Below are 6,547 nucleotides of genomic sequence, written 5' to 3' on the forward strand. Positions count from 1 at the left end.
CTGCACATTCGGTTTATCCAAATCAGTGAGAGAGCAACCCTGCCTCAGAAAAAGGCGGCAGAAAGTAACAAAGACACCCAATGTCAGCCTCTAAACCCCACGTGCACACACACACACACACACACACACACATGTGAACCCTACCCCCTACACAACACACACAGAAGCTAATGCTGAGTTACAGTCAGCAAAAGTATTAATTGATTCTTTATGAAAAATTTTAAGATACTAAATACTGTGCTGAACACACACAAATGTGCACGCTTACACACACACACACACACACACACACACACACACACACACACCTAAGATTGGCAGTTCTTGAGGGAGGGGGTCATGGTGGCGCTTCAGTTCCACTCTTTGGTTCTCTTCTTATACTGAATTTCCTGTAAGGCAGGCTCTCCATAGGTAGTACATAGCCCAGGCTGGCCCTACCCTCCTGTTCCTCCCGCTTGAGCCCCGTGTACTGGGATTACAGGTGTGCACCTTGATGCCAGCCTCTCCTGCTTTCACTAAAAAAAAAAGAAAAAAGGTCAGGACATCAACATTGGATCGGTAAATGTGCTCTATATCTGTATGTTCAAAAGTCATGGTTATAGGATGTTTTTATCTTTTAAAAAGAGGAAGGTCCAAGTGCCCTTGAAACAGGAAGCTGGGGCGAAAGTCTTTACTCCTAATTTCCTTCCCGAGTGATTCCTTTAAACTTCCGCTTTTGCAGCCTTTTCTAGAATGGCAGTTCCCGTTGTACCCTTTGGCTCTACGACTTGGCTCAATTTCCTTTTAAGGCCCCTTTGGTGCTGATGTAGAACTAGCCAGCCCACCCCACAGCCACTCACTGAGACGGAACTAGAGCTGGTTCTGAGAAGGACGCTTTGTATAAATGCGGAACATACAAGTTACCAAAATGTCTAAAGCAGAGAAAGAGAAGCCACTCAGACACGTCCTCTCCACTCACGTCCGGGGCCATTTTCACATGGACATTTTATTTATAAAAGAAACACCGAGACTGTTCCCTCAAGGGAACGGTGTCATTTAAAGTGTGACTTGCTATCTTACCAGTTCTCTGCCTACAAAGAGCTCTCTTAAGACGTTGTAGTATGGGCTGGAGAGATGGCTCAGTGGTTAAGAGCACTGACTGCTCTTCTAGAGGTCCCGAGTTCAAATCCCAGCAACCACATGGTGGCTCACAACCATCTGTAATGTGGATCCGACACCCTCTTCTGGTGTGTCTGAAGACAGCAACATTGTAACCACATACATGAAATAAATAAGTCTTAAAAAAAGACTTTGTAGAATATATATATATATATATATATATATATATGCTCTCATACATTTAAAAATTGAAATTAAGATATGCTTAAGCTTCTATGCATTCTGGGTTAATTTTCCCAGATTGCCATATGAGTTGATGAAGACACCAGTGTCCTCTGTGCCCTTAAGGGGATGGGCTGGGGGGATAGCTCAGTGGGCAAAGCACTTGATGTTAAGCGTGAGGACCCGAGTTTAAATCCCCAGCAACTCTTCCTCCCCTACACATGTTCCTGCCTGCATTCTCAGAGCTAGGGTGGCAGGTGAGGGAGAGAGCGACGGGTAGATTTCAGGGACCCATTAGCTGTCCAGCCTAGGCAATCAGTGAGCTTCAGTTTCAGAGAAAGACTTCCTCAGAGACTCCGGGTCTAGTGCACACACACACAGGACCTTGTGATTCCGGTTTTGAGGCAGAGCCACGCTACCTGGAACTTGCTTCATAGGCCGAGCAGGCTTTGGATTTACAGTCTATGCTCCAGAGCCTGCCTTTCTTCCATCACCTGGGAAGCAAGTTGCCAAATGCATACCCACTGACTTCCAGCAGCCGACAGCATCTACGAGTTCACTACCGTGGGCTCCACACTGTGCGTGCTTCCTGCTTAGGTGAACACGGTGATGGGTTTGTAATGTTTGCTAAGTGTGTCCTTAGTGCTGTGACATCTTTTTTAAGTGGGGTCCTGTGTACCCCCATCAGTTTCCAAACTTGCTTCCTTGATGGGAACACGGGTGTGCATAGCCATACCTGCCCTTGTGTGGTACTGGGAATCCACACACACGCACGCACGCACGCACGCACGCACGCACGCACGCACGCACGCACACGCGCACGCGCACGGGCCTGTGTTCGGATGCTGCGGTGAAGCACGGAGACACTGCTTAGGGGCTGGGAAAACGCAGTCTAAGATGTGGGAGACTGAGGCTGGACTTCCCTGACTTCCCTGACTGCAGTCACTGCTGGAAATCCTCGGGAACGAAGGGCGGGCCTGCGATGAAGAGCCTGGGACCAGGAGCTCCCAAACTCCTGGACATCCGGGGCCTCTGGGCCATGGGGAGTTGGGAACAGAGTTGGGGCCTGGGGGCCAAGGTTGATGAGCCGTGGGTGGTGGTGGGGGAGGATGGGAACTCCAGCTTAGCTCACTGGTGATTGTCCTTAGCGTGGCGGCAGTTGTCCGGGCTCACAGAGGCCTTCTGCTGGAGGCCTAGTTTGTAGCTCCATGCTCCATGTTTATCCATACGGTTTATTGGTTGTTCATCGTGGAAAATGGGTGCACACCTCCTTCTCAGGGTGGACCAGAGATTAAATACCTTTTGCAGGAAGCAATGGCAGGGAAGGGAAACTTATTGGCTAAACCCTCAGGGCCTCTAGATATCTCATTAGCATGGAGAGCTCTGACCACAGGTCATATTTCTTATGTGGGAAGTGTGACACGTGATCTGGGCCAGGAATCTAGTAGGCAGCAGGGAGATGCCTCCCGTCTCAGGTGCGTGCCTGGGTGCCAAGTTTCCTGGCACAGTCCACTGTCCCACACATTTACATATGTTATATTTGTACATATAATACATGCATATATTACATATTATATAGACACGCTACTTTAAAAATATTTTATATTACTAGTATATATACCTCCTGTGTATGTTTTGAGACAGGGTGTGTGTAGCCCAGGCTGGCCTTTAAATTCTTCATCCCTTCAACCTCAGCCTAAGAGTATTGGGATTATAGGAGGTATCACACATCCAGCTTGTCTCTTAGTTTAAAATAATGTCCACTAACAATTGTTACTTTGTGTTCACTGACAATTGTTGCTTGGACATGAAATGTTCCCTACAGCCTCACGAGCTGGTGGTGGTATTTTTGCAGCTGAGAATTTTAGGAAAGGGGGGGTGTGTGGCCAGGGATCCTGGGCTTCAGGCTTTGGTTCTGCCCTCTGGTCCCTGGAGATGAGGAGTCTTAAGTCACACACTGGCACCAGGGAGCTGCCTTCTGCCATGCCTCTCTCCACAAAGGGTGCAGCCCTTCACACTGGGAGTCAAAGTTTTTCCTAAGTTGCTTCTTGCCAGGTATTTGGTCACAGCAAAAAGAATGTAACCAATATTCCACCTAACCGTAGTGCCAAACATTGTTCACAGTTTAGAGATGCTGCACCTGTTCTTGTCATTTACAGCATGTTGTGGTGACCACTTCTCCTGAAGCTGTGTCAGACGCCAACCATGTCCCATTTACCTCGTGCTAGCTAGAAAGCAGCCCGGTTCTGTTGGGATAACTGTACAGTCAGAGGTCAAGAGCCCTCCTTCCCACCTCTTAGGAAGGGTGGCCATGTAACTCTCTGGTAGGCTGCAGGAGGAATTCCATGGGCTGGTCTCCTAGGAAAAGGAGTTACAGTCGAGGGAAAAGCACTGAGAAATCAACATGGCTGGACCAGCATTTGTAGCCAGAGACCAGCCTCAGCATCCTGTGGCCGACAAAACGGTTTGTCCACAGCTAGACTTATGGAAGACACACTCTTTTATTTGGTTAGGATACTTAAAATAGCTTTTCTGTTATCTGCAGGGAAACGAACACTGATGCATGATGCGTGTTTTCCTATAACAGCTCAAATAAAGTGCAGCTCTTGCCCACACTGGATCATTGTCTTTGAGGGGAAGCTTATGACTCTTGTGCAAACTGTAGTCCATTTTTAAAAAGAACCATGTTAATAGCACTTTAAAAAATAGGGTACTGGATCCCCTGGAGTCACAGCAGCTGTTAAGCAACCATGTGGGTGCTGGGAGTCACACAAATTCAGCCAGCTCTCCAGCCCCTGGCTAATGGTACTTTGGACAACATTGTGTATTGCTGGCAGGAACCAGACAGGGTCTTATAGGATGTTTCTAGACACCGGGAAGCCAGGGGCTGGATGAGGAGGGGGAGACAAGCATCTCTGAACACTTAAATCCCACTGTGCCTTGGGGTTGACAGTGCAGGCCTGTCCAGGCCTGAAGTATAGCTTGGTGGTAGGTCACTCACTTCCACATCACAGGGGTCCTTGGCCTGATCCTGGCACCATGGGGGAAGGGGGGACTCTTCCTTCTAATTATGAAGAAACTTCACAAGGATGACTTGCCACACACCTTTATTTCTCACCTCAGTTTTGTTTTTTGGTTTCTTATACAAAGTAGGCACACACTGGTAAAGACTCAGGAAGTAGAAAGAAACACAACTTATACGTGGTCCCAGCACCAACCCCCTAATATTTGGCACATTTTCTGGATGGTTTTTAGGACTGCTTACATGTACACTGGATTACACTACAAATCGTTTTCAAACTTTAACCAGGTATATGCTGAGCTGAGACTGATGAAACCACAGGCAGAATCTGCAGGAGGAAATGACACACAGACAGCCGCATACAGACAGGAGCTGCGCTGTTTAACCGCGCACTCTCGGCTTTCCTTGGTATCTTTATCCAGTGAAAACCAGAGACGACAGGAACGGCTTGCTTGTGGAGCTCTGACCTGACCTAGAGTTCCAGCTGCTGCCAGCTTTCTCTTTTGGTCAAGCTCTCTCTACTCGCCCTCATTTCTTATCCCCACCCCACCCCCGAGACCCAAGCTAGGGTTTTGCTGTCCTGCTGTGTAGCCCAGGCTGCCCTCAACCCAGAGCATCCTCCTGCCCTGCCTCACTCTCCCATCCTCCTGCCCTACCTCGCTCTCCCATCCTCCTGCCCTGCCTCACTCTCCCATCCTCCTGCCCTGCCTCACTCTCCCATCCTCCTGCCCTGCCTCGCTCTCCCATCCTCCTGCCCTGCCTCGCTCTCCCATCCTCCTGCCCGGCCTCGCTCTCCCATCCTCCTGCCCGGCCTCGCTCTCCCATCCTCCTGCCCGGCCTCGCTCTCCCATCCTCCTGCCCGGCCTCGCTCTCCCATCCTCCTGCCCTGCCTCGCTCTCCCAAGTGCCAGGGTTACAGGTGTGCGTCAGCATGCCTGGTACAGCTGTCTTAAAGCTCAAGAAATACATTCCAAAACCAAAACCACGCAGAGACCAGAGGAGACAATATTATCTAAACAGAGTTTTAAAATATGTTACATTAAATAGCTTAACACGATACTCAGAACAATTAAATGTTAGTGAAACTAAAATTTCAATGTGATATTCTATATACATTATAAATTTTTAACAAACTAGAAAAGAAAAACAAAATTTGTATTAACTGTAACATATAAAAATACCAACACCATGTCGACTTGACCACCGGACTCAGGAACTGTTTTCTGCAGTGCTGCCCCGCCCACATGTGCATGCCCTGTGATACAGTGTGAATACTGGGTGTCTTGGGAAGTGACTGGTCCCCGATAATGCTCAGCTACATCTTCACACATCACGTTTCCTTCAATGGACTCAAAGTTTCAACATGACACAAAGACAGCCACAAACATGTAGCAGTTTTTATAGACCATGGACATTTAATGTGATTTTACACTAGCTGCCTGAACACTGGGTTGATGGTTCAAATAAGCACAGCACCTGTAACTATCAGGATAAAAGAAAGGAAAAATACTCCCCAAAGCACAATTTGCTAGAGAGCAGTAGGTTGTACAACATTTACAGACAGAAACAAACCTTGGCAGGCAGGGGCTCATCCACACGTTAAACGGCTGCCGTGCCCTCTACGTTACAGGCCACACTTACGTAGCACCAGGGATGCAGCAGAGTGCATGAGACTGTCCAGTGTGGTTCTTTACAGTGAAATTTGCCAATGCCACACAGGTGACGTGCTGGTATTCTGGATTTATATGCCAAGCACTGGGAATGACCCCTAGCAGCCTAGAAACTGGCCAGGGTAGTGTGTTTCTAAAACCCCAGCAGCTCACACAGCAGATCTGCCCTGAGCCTGCAGCTGCTTTCGGACCTGATGCATAAGCGACACCCGTGAAGAACACAGGAAGAAAGCAAGCGAAGGGACAGTTTAAGGCCTCACATATACAAATTTGCACTGGGCACTTCCTCCACAGCTGTGCTGGGCAAGGCTGATGGGCAATCCCCTAACAGTGACCTGGGGCACCGGAGGGGAAAGTGAGGGATAAACAAACAAACCGAAGTGGATCTCAGAAGCTGAAGGGAGCGTGGAAGGGAAGGCAAACACCAGCAGCTGCTCTCCAGCTGAGGGGCAGATGCTGCCCTTTCCTCTAATCCCAACGGGAAACACTTCTCATGACGAGATTACCTAAGAAATCTGAGGCAAAAGGCATCAAAG

This window comes from Rattus rattus, chromosome 11 (assembly GCF_011064425.1).
Source record: "Rattus rattus isolate New Zealand chromosome 11, Rrattus_CSIRO_v1, whole genome shotgun sequence".
NCBI lineage: Eukaryota > Metazoa > Chordata > Mammalia > Rodentia > Muridae > Rattus > Rattus rattus.